Here is a 10,677-nt window from a genome sequence, read left to right as displayed (position 1 = left end):
TCATCTTCCAGGAATTGTGTACAGATCCTTGCAACATGGGGCCATTATCATTCTGAAACATGACGTCATGGTGGCGGATGAACGGCACGACAATGGGCCTCAGGATCTCGTCGTGGTATCTCTGTGCATTCAAATTGCCATTGATAAAATGCAATTGTGTTCGCTGTCTGTAGCTTATGCCTGCCCATTCCATAACCCCACCGCACCATGGGGCTCTCTGTTCACAATGTTGACATCAGAAAACCGCTCGCCCACACGATGCCATACACGCTGTCTGCCATCTGCCCAGTACAGTTGAAACCAGGATTAATCCGTGAAGAGCACACTTCTCCAGCGTGTCTATGGCCATCGAAGGTGAGCATTTGCCTTCTGAAGTCAGTTACAAAGCTGAACTGCAGTCAGGTTAAGACCCTGGTGAGGACGACGAGCACGCAGAGGAGCTTCCTTGAGACCGTTTCTGACAGTTTGTGCAGCAATTCTTTGGTTGTGCAAACCCATAGTTACATCAGCTGACCAGGGTGGTTGGTCTCAGACCATCCCGCAAGTGAAGAAGCTGGATGTGGATGTCCGGGGCTGGCATGGTTATATGTGGTCTGCGGTTGTGAGGCCGGTTGGACGTACTGACAAATTCTCTAAAATGACGTTGGAGGCGGCTTATGGTAGAGAAATGAGCATTCAATTATCTGGCAACAGATGGTTGGTGGACATTCCTGCAGTCAGCATGCCAATTGCACAATCCCTCAAAACTTGAAACATCTGTGGCATTTTGTTGTATGACAAAACTGATCATGCTGTTAAATCAGCATCTTTAAAAAAATATATATATATTTTTTTTTACAGCTTTTCTGCTACATATACATACACTTTATATATACATTTTACATACACATTTTACATACATAGTACTTTTATATAAATCAGTCCCATAACAATAATACATTACCAAACATAAACTCTTTAATCCCACCCCTCAACCACTCTCAGCCCATCCCACCTATCAGCATAGACCACCCTCGTTTGGTTTCCATGTGCTATTAATCATTCCCATCTGTTCATTTCCAGCTGCCAAAGAGAAGTTGGAAAGTGGTCCGAAATGTCAGTATAAAGTATAGCTGTATTAGACACATTATTCAAAGAATTTGTAAAAAATATTATCAATAAAGGTGGCATATGATTCTCACTTTATATAAATGTATGTTGAAATCATCCAATAGAAAACAAATTGTATCTTCATTATTAATCAAATCCTAGGTTGATGCAAGGATATCAATGAAACTACCAATGTCAGAATCAGGTGATGAACAAAAATGGACACTCCTCTCACTCTTGATGTTCTACAGTGGTGAACAGCATTATAAGGAGACATGTCATAAAGCATGGTTGTCAACCATGTTTCTGGAAGGGCAACAATGGAAAGTTCATGACTGAGAGAAGACAGATAATGAACAAGGTGGTCATGATTTTTAAGAAGACTGAACGTTCAAACGAAAGGTAGAAAATAAGCTTGTCTTGGAATTAGATAAACTGCTATACAGGTTGATAAATTGCTTAACAATAAATTACTTCTGGTAAATGTCAAGAAATTTGAATCTGGATCAAACACAATCATTATATTTATAATTTGCTTCATTAATATCTAATGGGTTAAAAACCATGTTATCAGGTTTGATATCCTGCCCAACTAAGTGATTGTCGACTACAGGAAAAGGAGGACCGAGCACGCCCCATTCTCATCGACGGGGCTGTAGTGGAGCAGGTTGAGAGCTTCAAGCTCCTTGGTGTCCACATCACCAACAACCTATCATGGTCCAAACACACCAAGACAGTCATGAAGAGGGGACGACAAAGCCTATTCCCCCTCAGGATTTGGCATGGGACCTCAGATCCTCAAGTCTCTCACCGTTGCCACTTGTTATAAACCCTCCTCAGCCCTCAGCTGTGCACTGGACACCATTTGTGAATTGATCGCCCCCCATCTAGCTTTACAGTTTGTTCTGTTAGGTGACCTAAACTGGGATATACTTAACACCCCGGCTGTCCTACAATCTAAACTAGGTGCCCTCAATCTCACACAAATTATCAAGGAATCTACCAGGTAATCCCTAAATCCATAACCATGGGCATCCTCTTAGATATCATCCTGACCAACCTGCCCTCTAAATACACCTCTGTTGTCTTCAACCAGGATCTCAGCAATCATTGCCTCATTGCCTGCATCCGTAATGGGTCTGCGGTCAAACAACCACCCATCATCACTGTCAAAAACTCCCTAAAACACTTCTGCGAGCAGGCCTTTCTAATCAACCTGGCCCGGGTATCCGGGAAGGATATTGACCTCATCCTGTCAGTAGAGGATGCCTGATTGCTCTTTAAAAGTAATTTCCTCACCATCTTAAATAAGCATGCCCCATGGGAAGTCAGGAGCCAATATACACAGTCAGTTAGGAAAGTTAAGGCTAGCTTTTTCAAACAGAAATTTGCATCCTTTAGCACTAATTCCAAAATGTTTTGAGACACTGTAAAGTCCATGGAGAATAAGAGCTCCTCCTCCCAACTGCCCACTACACTGAGGCTAGGAAACACTGTCACCACCGATAAATCCACGATAATAGATTATTTCGTATCGTCTGAGATCCCCAAAGATTGGAAAGCTGCCGCGGTCATCCTCCTCTTCAGGGGGGTGACAATCTAGACCCAAACTGTTAGAGACCTATATCCATCCTGCCCTGCCTTTCTAAAATCTTCAAAAGCCAAGTTAACAAACAGATCACTGACCATTTCGAATCCCACTGTACCTTCTCCACTATGCAATCTGGTTTCCGAGCTGGTCACGGGTGCACCTCAGCCACGCTCAAGGTCCTAAATGATATCATAACTGCCATCGACAAAAGACACTACTGTGCAGCCATCTTCATCGACCTGGCCAAGGCTTTCGACTCTGTCAATCACCGCATTCTTATCGGCAGACTCATTAGCCTTGGTCTCTCAAATGACTGCCTGGCCAGGTTCACCAACTACTCAAATAGAGTTCAGTGGTACAAATCAGAGTGCCTGTTGTCCGGACCTCTGGCAGTCTCTATGGGGTGCCACTGGGTTCAATTCTCGGGCCGACTCTTTTCTCTGTATATATCAATGATGACTCTTGCTGCTGGTGTTTCTCTGATCCACCTCTATGCATACGACACCATTCTGTATACATCTTCAATGCCATACAACACTCCTTCCGTGTCCTCCAACTGCTCTTAAATCTAGTCAAACTAAATACATGCTTGATTAACATCACTACTCTGGACGGTTCTGACTTAGAATATGTGGATAACTACAAATACCTAGGTGTCTGGCAAGACTGTAAACTCTCCTTCCAGACTCAAATTAAGTATCTCCAATCCAAAATTAATTCTTGAATCAGCTTCCTATTTCACAACAAAGCCTCCTTCACTCATGCTGCCAAACATACCCTCGTAAAACTGACTATCCTACCGATCCTCGACGATGTCATTTATAAAATAGCATCCATCACTCTACTCAACAAACTGGATGTAGTCTATCACAGTGCCATCCGTTTTGTCATGAAAATCCCATATACTACCCACCACTGCGACCTATATGCTCTCGTTGGCTGGCCCTCGCTACGTATTCGTCGCCAAACCCACTGGCTCCAGGTTATTCTATAAGTCTTTGCTACGTAAAACCCCACTTTATATCAGCTCACTGGTCACCATAGCAGCACCCACCCCTAGCACACGCTCCAGCAGGTGTATTTCACTGGTCATCCCCAAAGCCAACACTTCCTTTGGCTGCCTTTCCTTCCAGTTCTTTGCTGCCAATGACTGGAACGAATTGCAAAAATCACTAAAGCTGGAGACTTATATCTCCCTCTCTAACTTTAAGCATGTCAGAGCAGCTTACCGATCCCTGTACCTGTACACAGCCAATCTGTAAATAGCACACCAAACTACCTCATCCCCATGTTGTTTTTCTTTCTTCTTGCTCTTTTGCACCCCAGTATCTTTACTTGCACATCATCATCTGCACATCTATCACTCCAGTGTTAATGCTAAATCGTAATTATTTCACCTCTATGGCATATTTATTGCCTTGCCTCCCTATTCTTCTACATTTGCACACACTGGCCATAGACTTTTCTATTGTGTTGACTGTACATTTGTTTATGTGTAACTCTGTGTGACGAGCTAGCTGAGGTATCCTCGGTAGACTCAGCAACAGACGCTTGACCGGCCAACCAATTCTTGTGAACCTGAAGTGCTGGCTGAGGCATCCTTGGTTGCTCCGGCAGTGGCATCCGGACCCGACCTTACCTACCAACACAGAAAACCCTCCCTGATACTCCCCTTAGGTGAGGCGTTATATGTAACGTGTACGCTGAGAGTTAGGAAGCAAGTAAAGGGAGTGAATAATTTCATAAATAAACAAACACGGTCAAAACAAGAAACACGAGCAAAGTACAGACATGAAACAACGGAACAGAAATGCATGGGGAAGGAACCAAAGAGAGTGACAGATATAGGGAAGGTAATCAAGAAGGTGATGAACTCCAGGTGAGTCTGATGAGGCGATGGTGACAGGTGTGCGTATTAATGAGCAGCCTGGTGACCTAGAGTGCCAGAGAAGGAGTATACATGACAATTGTGACTTGTTAAGCACATTTTTACTCCTGAAAATATTTAGACTTACCATAACAAAGGGGTTGAATACTTGGCTCAAGACATTTCAGCTTTTTATTTAAAATTAATTTGTAAGAATTTCTACAAAAATGATTCCACTTTGACATTATGGGTTATTGTGACCCGTGACCAACAAATCTCAATTTAATCCATTTTAAATTCAGTCTAACACAAAATGTGGAACAGGCATTCAAAACCTTTTACGGTTGTTTTAATGCATTAGTGTAATTTTCACAGTTATGTGGTACATTCTCACAACTCTCAGTACAAAACAGACTAAAAAGGCAGTTGTTTCAACTCTAAGCACATTTTAAATTGACTAAGTACAACATACTCATGCAATACATATTCATATCAAGTAATTGCTTTCACAATACAATGCTCACAATACTTTTAATATGATTCTCTTCTCATTTGTTAAAATACAATTTACTATTACTTAATCCGACTGCTCTTAATTGATAATCACTTAAATGTTTGGTAAACCTATAGATTTTACATGTAAACTGGTTTGTCTACTAGTTTTGAGAACTACATAATGAAAATGTATGTCTGTAAAGTAGAAACAAAAAGTATAATATTAAGTGCGTTTTGAAAGTATTCAAACCCATTGACTTTTTCCAAATTTTGTTACATTAAAATTGCTTATTTTCCTCAATCTATACACAATACCTGATGACAAAGCAAAAACAGTTTTTTGCTAATTCATATAAAAATATTCTTAAATATCACACTTAGATAAGTATTCAGACCCTTTACTCAGTACTTTGTTGAAGCACCTTTGGCAGCGATTACAACCTTGAGTCTTCTTGAGTATGATGCTACAAGCTTGGCACACCTATATTTTGTGAGATTCTCCCATTGTTCTTTACAGATCCTCTCAACCACCCTCACCCCAGTCGGAGGTCCTTAGCACTCTGGAGCAGGTTTTCATCAAGGATCTCTGTATTCCGTTCATCTTTCCCTCGATCCTGACTAGTCACCCAGTCCCTGCTTCTGAAAAACAGCCCCACGGCATGCTGCTGCCACCACCATGCTTCACCGTAGGGATGGTGCCAGGTTTCCTCCAGACGTGACACTTGGCATTCAGGCCAAAGAGTTCAATCTTGGGTTCATCAGACCAGATAATCTTGTTTCTCATGGTCTGAGAGTCCTTTAGGTCCCGTGTGCCAAACGCCAAGTGGGCGGTCATGTGCCTTCCGTCTGGCCACTATACCATAAAAGCCTGATTGGTGGAGTGTTGCAGAGATGGTTGGCCTTCTGGAAGGTTCTCCATTCTCCACAGAGAAAGTCTGGAGCTCTGTCAGAGTGATTATTAATTTCTTGGTCACCTCCCTGAATAGTGCCCTTCTCCCCAGATTGCTCAATTTGGCCAGGAGGCCAGTTCTAGAAAGAGACTCGGTGGGTCTAAACTTCTTCCATTGAAGAATGATGGAGGTCACTGTGTTCTTAGGGGACCTTAGATGTTGCAGACATTTTTTGGTACCCTTCCCCAGATCTGTGCCTCAACACAATAATGTCTCGGCACCTCTACGGACAATTCCTTCAACATCATGGCTTAGTTTTTGCTCTGACATGCACTGTCAACTGTGGGACCTCACGTCTGTAGCCATGAAGTGCTTTAAAAGGCTGGTAAATGCTCACATCAACACCATTATCCCAGAAACCCTAGACCCACTCCAATTTGCATATCACCCAAACAGATCCACAGATGATGTAATCTCTATTGCACTCCACACTGCCCTTTCCTACATGGACAAAATTAACACTTATGTGAGAATGCTATTCATTGACTACAGCTCAGCATTCAACACCATATAGTACCCTCAAAGCTCATCACTAAGCTAAGGATCCTGGGACTAAACACCTCCCTCTGCAACTGGATCCTGTACTTCCTGATGGGCCGCCCCCAGGTGGTGAGGGTAGGTAGCAACACATCTGCCACGCTGATCCGCAACACTGGAGCCCCCCAGGGGTGCGTGCTCAGTCCCCTCCTGTACTCCCTGTTCACCCACGACTGCATGGCCAGGCACGACTCCAACACCATTATTACGTTTGCAGTGGTAGGCCTGATCATCGACAACGACGAGACAGCCTATAGGGAGGAGATCAGAGGCCTGGCCGGATGGTGCCAGAATAACAACTGATCCCTCAACGTAACCAAGACTAAGGAGATGATTGTGGACTACAGAAAACGGAGGACTGAGTACGCCCCCATTCTCATTGACGGGGCTGTAGTGGAGCAGGTTGAGAGCTACAAGTTCCTTGTTGTCCACATCACCAACAAACTAGAATGGTCCAAACACACCAAGACAGTTGTGAAGATGGCACAACAAACCTATTCTCCCTCAGGAGACTAAAAAGATTTGGCATGGGTCCTGAGATCCTCAAAAGGTTCTACAGCTGCAACATCAAGAACCTTGTGACCGGTTGCATCACGGCCTGGTACATCAATTGCTCGGCCTCCGACAACAAGGCACTACAGAGGGTAGTGCGTACGGCCCAGTACATCACTGGGGCTAAGCTGCCTTCCATCCAGGACCTCTACACCAGGCGGTGTCAGAGGAAGGCCATAAAAATTGTCAAAGACCCCAGCCATAGACTGTTCTCTCTACTATCGCATGGCAAGCGGTACAGAAGTGCCAAGTCTAGGACAAAAAGAAATCTCAACAGTTTTCTACCCCCAAGCCATAAGACTCATGAACAGGTAATCAACCCCCCCCAACCCCTCTTCTACGCTTCTGCTACTCTTTGTTTATCATATATGCACAGTCACTTTAACTATACATTCATGTACATACTACCTCAATTGGCCCCACCAACCAGTGCTCCCGCACATTGGCTAACCGGGCTATTTGCATTGTGTCGCGCCACCCACCACCCGCCAATCCCTCTTTATGATACTGCTACTCTCTGTTCATCTTATAGGCATAGTCACTTTAACCATATCTACATGTACATACTACCTCAATCAGTCTGACTCACCGGTGTCTCTATGTAGCCTCGCTACTGTATATAGCCTCGCTACTGTATATAGCCTCGCTACTGTATATAGCCTCGCTACTGTATATAGCCTCGCTACTGTTTTTCACTGTCTTTTTACTGTTGTATTTATTTCTTTACTTAACTATTGTTCACCTACTACCTTTTTTGGCACTATTGGTTAGAGCCTGTAAGTAAGCATTTCACTGTTGTATTCGGCGCACGTGACAAATAAACTTTGATTTGATTTATATAGACAGATGTGTGCCTTGTTGTGTACCTGCAACATGTCATTTCCGGTCACAACTTGCAGACTTGTTTTCGAGTTGCTGTGCGTTTTGTTGCCAACCTATTTTGCTACCTGACAACTTTACGGTTTTTACTTTTTAATTACCGTTTATATTTTTGTTTTTTTCCCCTCAACTTTTTCACTCCGGACGCTTTATCTGGACACGATTCGTCAGGACCTCCAACAGCCGAAGCTAAGTATTAACATTAACATGATGCCTTCTAATTGCGGTCGCTGTACTCGCCTTACGGCGAGGATAACTGTGCTGCAAGCCCAGCTTCAGATGCAATCGTTAGGCAAGGATGAAACAGCGTCTGTGCCACCAGTAAGTACAGATAGTAGTATAAATCACCTGGCACAGTCCCCGCAGCCGGACAACTTTCTCACGGTTTCTGGAAGGAAATGCTGTAGGAACGCTCAACCGGTGTCGCTCATTCAGCCGACAGAAACTTTCAACCGGTTTTCCCCATTAAGCAGCGAGTCGGAGTCAGAGGCCGAGTCTTCTCTGGTCTCTACTCCTCTCGTTACGGGGTCTGAGACGCCGAAGCTTCCCACCATTAGCTCTGACAAATTGAAAACTCTAGTCATTGGCGACTCCATTACCCGCCGCAGTATTAGACTTAAAACGAATCATCCAGCGATCATACACTGTTTTCCAGGGGGCAGGGCTACCGACGTTAAGGCTAATCTGAAGATGGTGCTGGCTAAAGCTAAAACTGGCGAGTGTAGAGAGTATAGAGATATTGTTATCCACGTCGGCACCAACGATGTTAGGATGAAACAGTCAGAGATCACCAAGCGCAACATAGCTTCTGCGTGTAAATCAGCTAGAAAGATGTGTCGGCATCGAGTAATTGTCTCTGGCCCCCTCCCAGTTAGGGGAAGTGATGAGCTCTACAGCAGAGTCTCACAACTCAATCGCTGGTTTTCTGCCCCTCCCAAAAGATAGAATTTGTAGATAATTGGCCCTCTTTCTGGGACTCACCCACAAACAGGACCAAGCCTGACCTGCTGAAGAGTGACGGACTCCATCCTAGCTGAAGGGGTGCTCTCATCTTATCTACCAACATAGACAGGGCTCTAACTCCTCTAGCTCCACAATGAAATAGGGTGCAGGCCAGGCAGCAGGCTGTTAGCCAGCCTGCCAGCATAGCGGAGTCTGCCACTAGCACAGTCAGTGTAGTCAGCTCAGCTATCACCATTGAGACCGTGTCTGTGCCTCGACCTGGGTTGGGCAAAACTAAACATGGCGGTGTTCGCCTTAGCAATCTCACTAGGTTAAAGACCACCTCCATTCCTGTCAGTATTGAAAGAGATCATGATACCTCACATCTCAAAATAGGGCTACTTAATGTTAGATCCCTTACTTCAAAGGCAATTATAGTCAATGAACGAATCACTGATCATAATCTTGATGTGATTGGCCTGACTGAAACATGGCTTAAGCCTGATGAATTTACTGTGTTAAATGAGGCCTCACCTCCTGGCTACACTAGTGACCATATCCCCTGTGCATCCCGCAAAGGCGGAGGTGTTGCTAACATTTACGATAGCAAATTTAAATTTACCAAAAAAAATGACGTTTTCGTCTTTTGAGCTTCTAGTCATGAAATCTATGCAGCCTACTCAATCACTTTTTATAGCTACTGTGTACAGGCCTCCTGGGCCATATACAGCGTTCCTCACTGAGTTCCCTGAATTCCTATCGGACCTTGTAGTCATAGCAGATAATATTCTAATCTTTGGTGACTTTAATATTCACATGGAAAAGTCCACAGACCCACTCCAAAAGGCTTTCGGAGCCATCATCGACTCAGTGGGTTTTGTCCAACATGTCTCTGGACCCACTCACTGTCACAGTCATACGCTGGACCTAGTTTTGTCCCATGGAAATAATGTTGTGGATCTTAATGTTTTTCCTCATAATCCTGGACTATCGGACCACCATTTTATTACGTTTGCAATTGCAACAAATAATCTGCTCAGACCCCAACCAAGGAACATCAAAAGTCGTGCTATAAATTCACAGACTACACAAAGATGCCTTGATGTCCTTCCAGATTCCCTCTGTCTACCCAAGGACGCCAGAGGACAAAAAGCAGTTAAACACCTAACTGAGGAACTCAATTTAACCTTGCGCAATACCCTAGATGCAGTTGCACCCCTAAAAACTAAAAACATTTCTCATAAGAAACTAGCTCCCTGGTACACAGAAAATACCGAAGCTCTGAAGCAAGCTTCCAGAAAATTGGAACGGAAATGGCGCCACACCAAACTGGAAGTCTTCCGACTAGCTTGGAAAGACAGTACCGTGCAGTACCGAAGAGCCCTTACTGTTGCTCGATCATCCTATTTTTCTAACTTAATTGGGGAAAATAAGAACAATCCGAAATTCCTTTTTGATACTGTCGCAAAGCTAACTAAAAAGCAGCATTCCCCAAGAGAGGATGACTTTCACTTTAGCAGTGATAAATTCATGAACTTCTTTGAGGAAAAGATTACGATTATTAGAAAGCAAATTACGGACTCCTCTTTAAATCTGCGTATTCCTTCAAAGCTCAGTTGTCCTGAGTCTGCACAACTCTCCCAGGACCTAGGATCAAGAGAGACGCTCAAGTGTTTTAGTACTATATCTCTTGACACAATGATGAAAATAATCATGGCCTCTAAACCTTCAAGCTGCATACTGGACCCTATTCCAACTAAACTACTGAAAGAGAT

This window comes from Oncorhynchus tshawytscha, linkage group LG26, assembly GCF_018296145.1.
Source record: "Oncorhynchus tshawytscha isolate Ot180627B linkage group LG26, Otsh_v2.0, whole genome shotgun sequence".
NCBI classification, from domain to species: domain Eukaryota; kingdom Metazoa; phylum Chordata; class Actinopteri; order Salmoniformes; family Salmonidae; genus Oncorhynchus; species Oncorhynchus tshawytscha.
Note: the sequence above shows the minus strand (reverse complement) of the source record.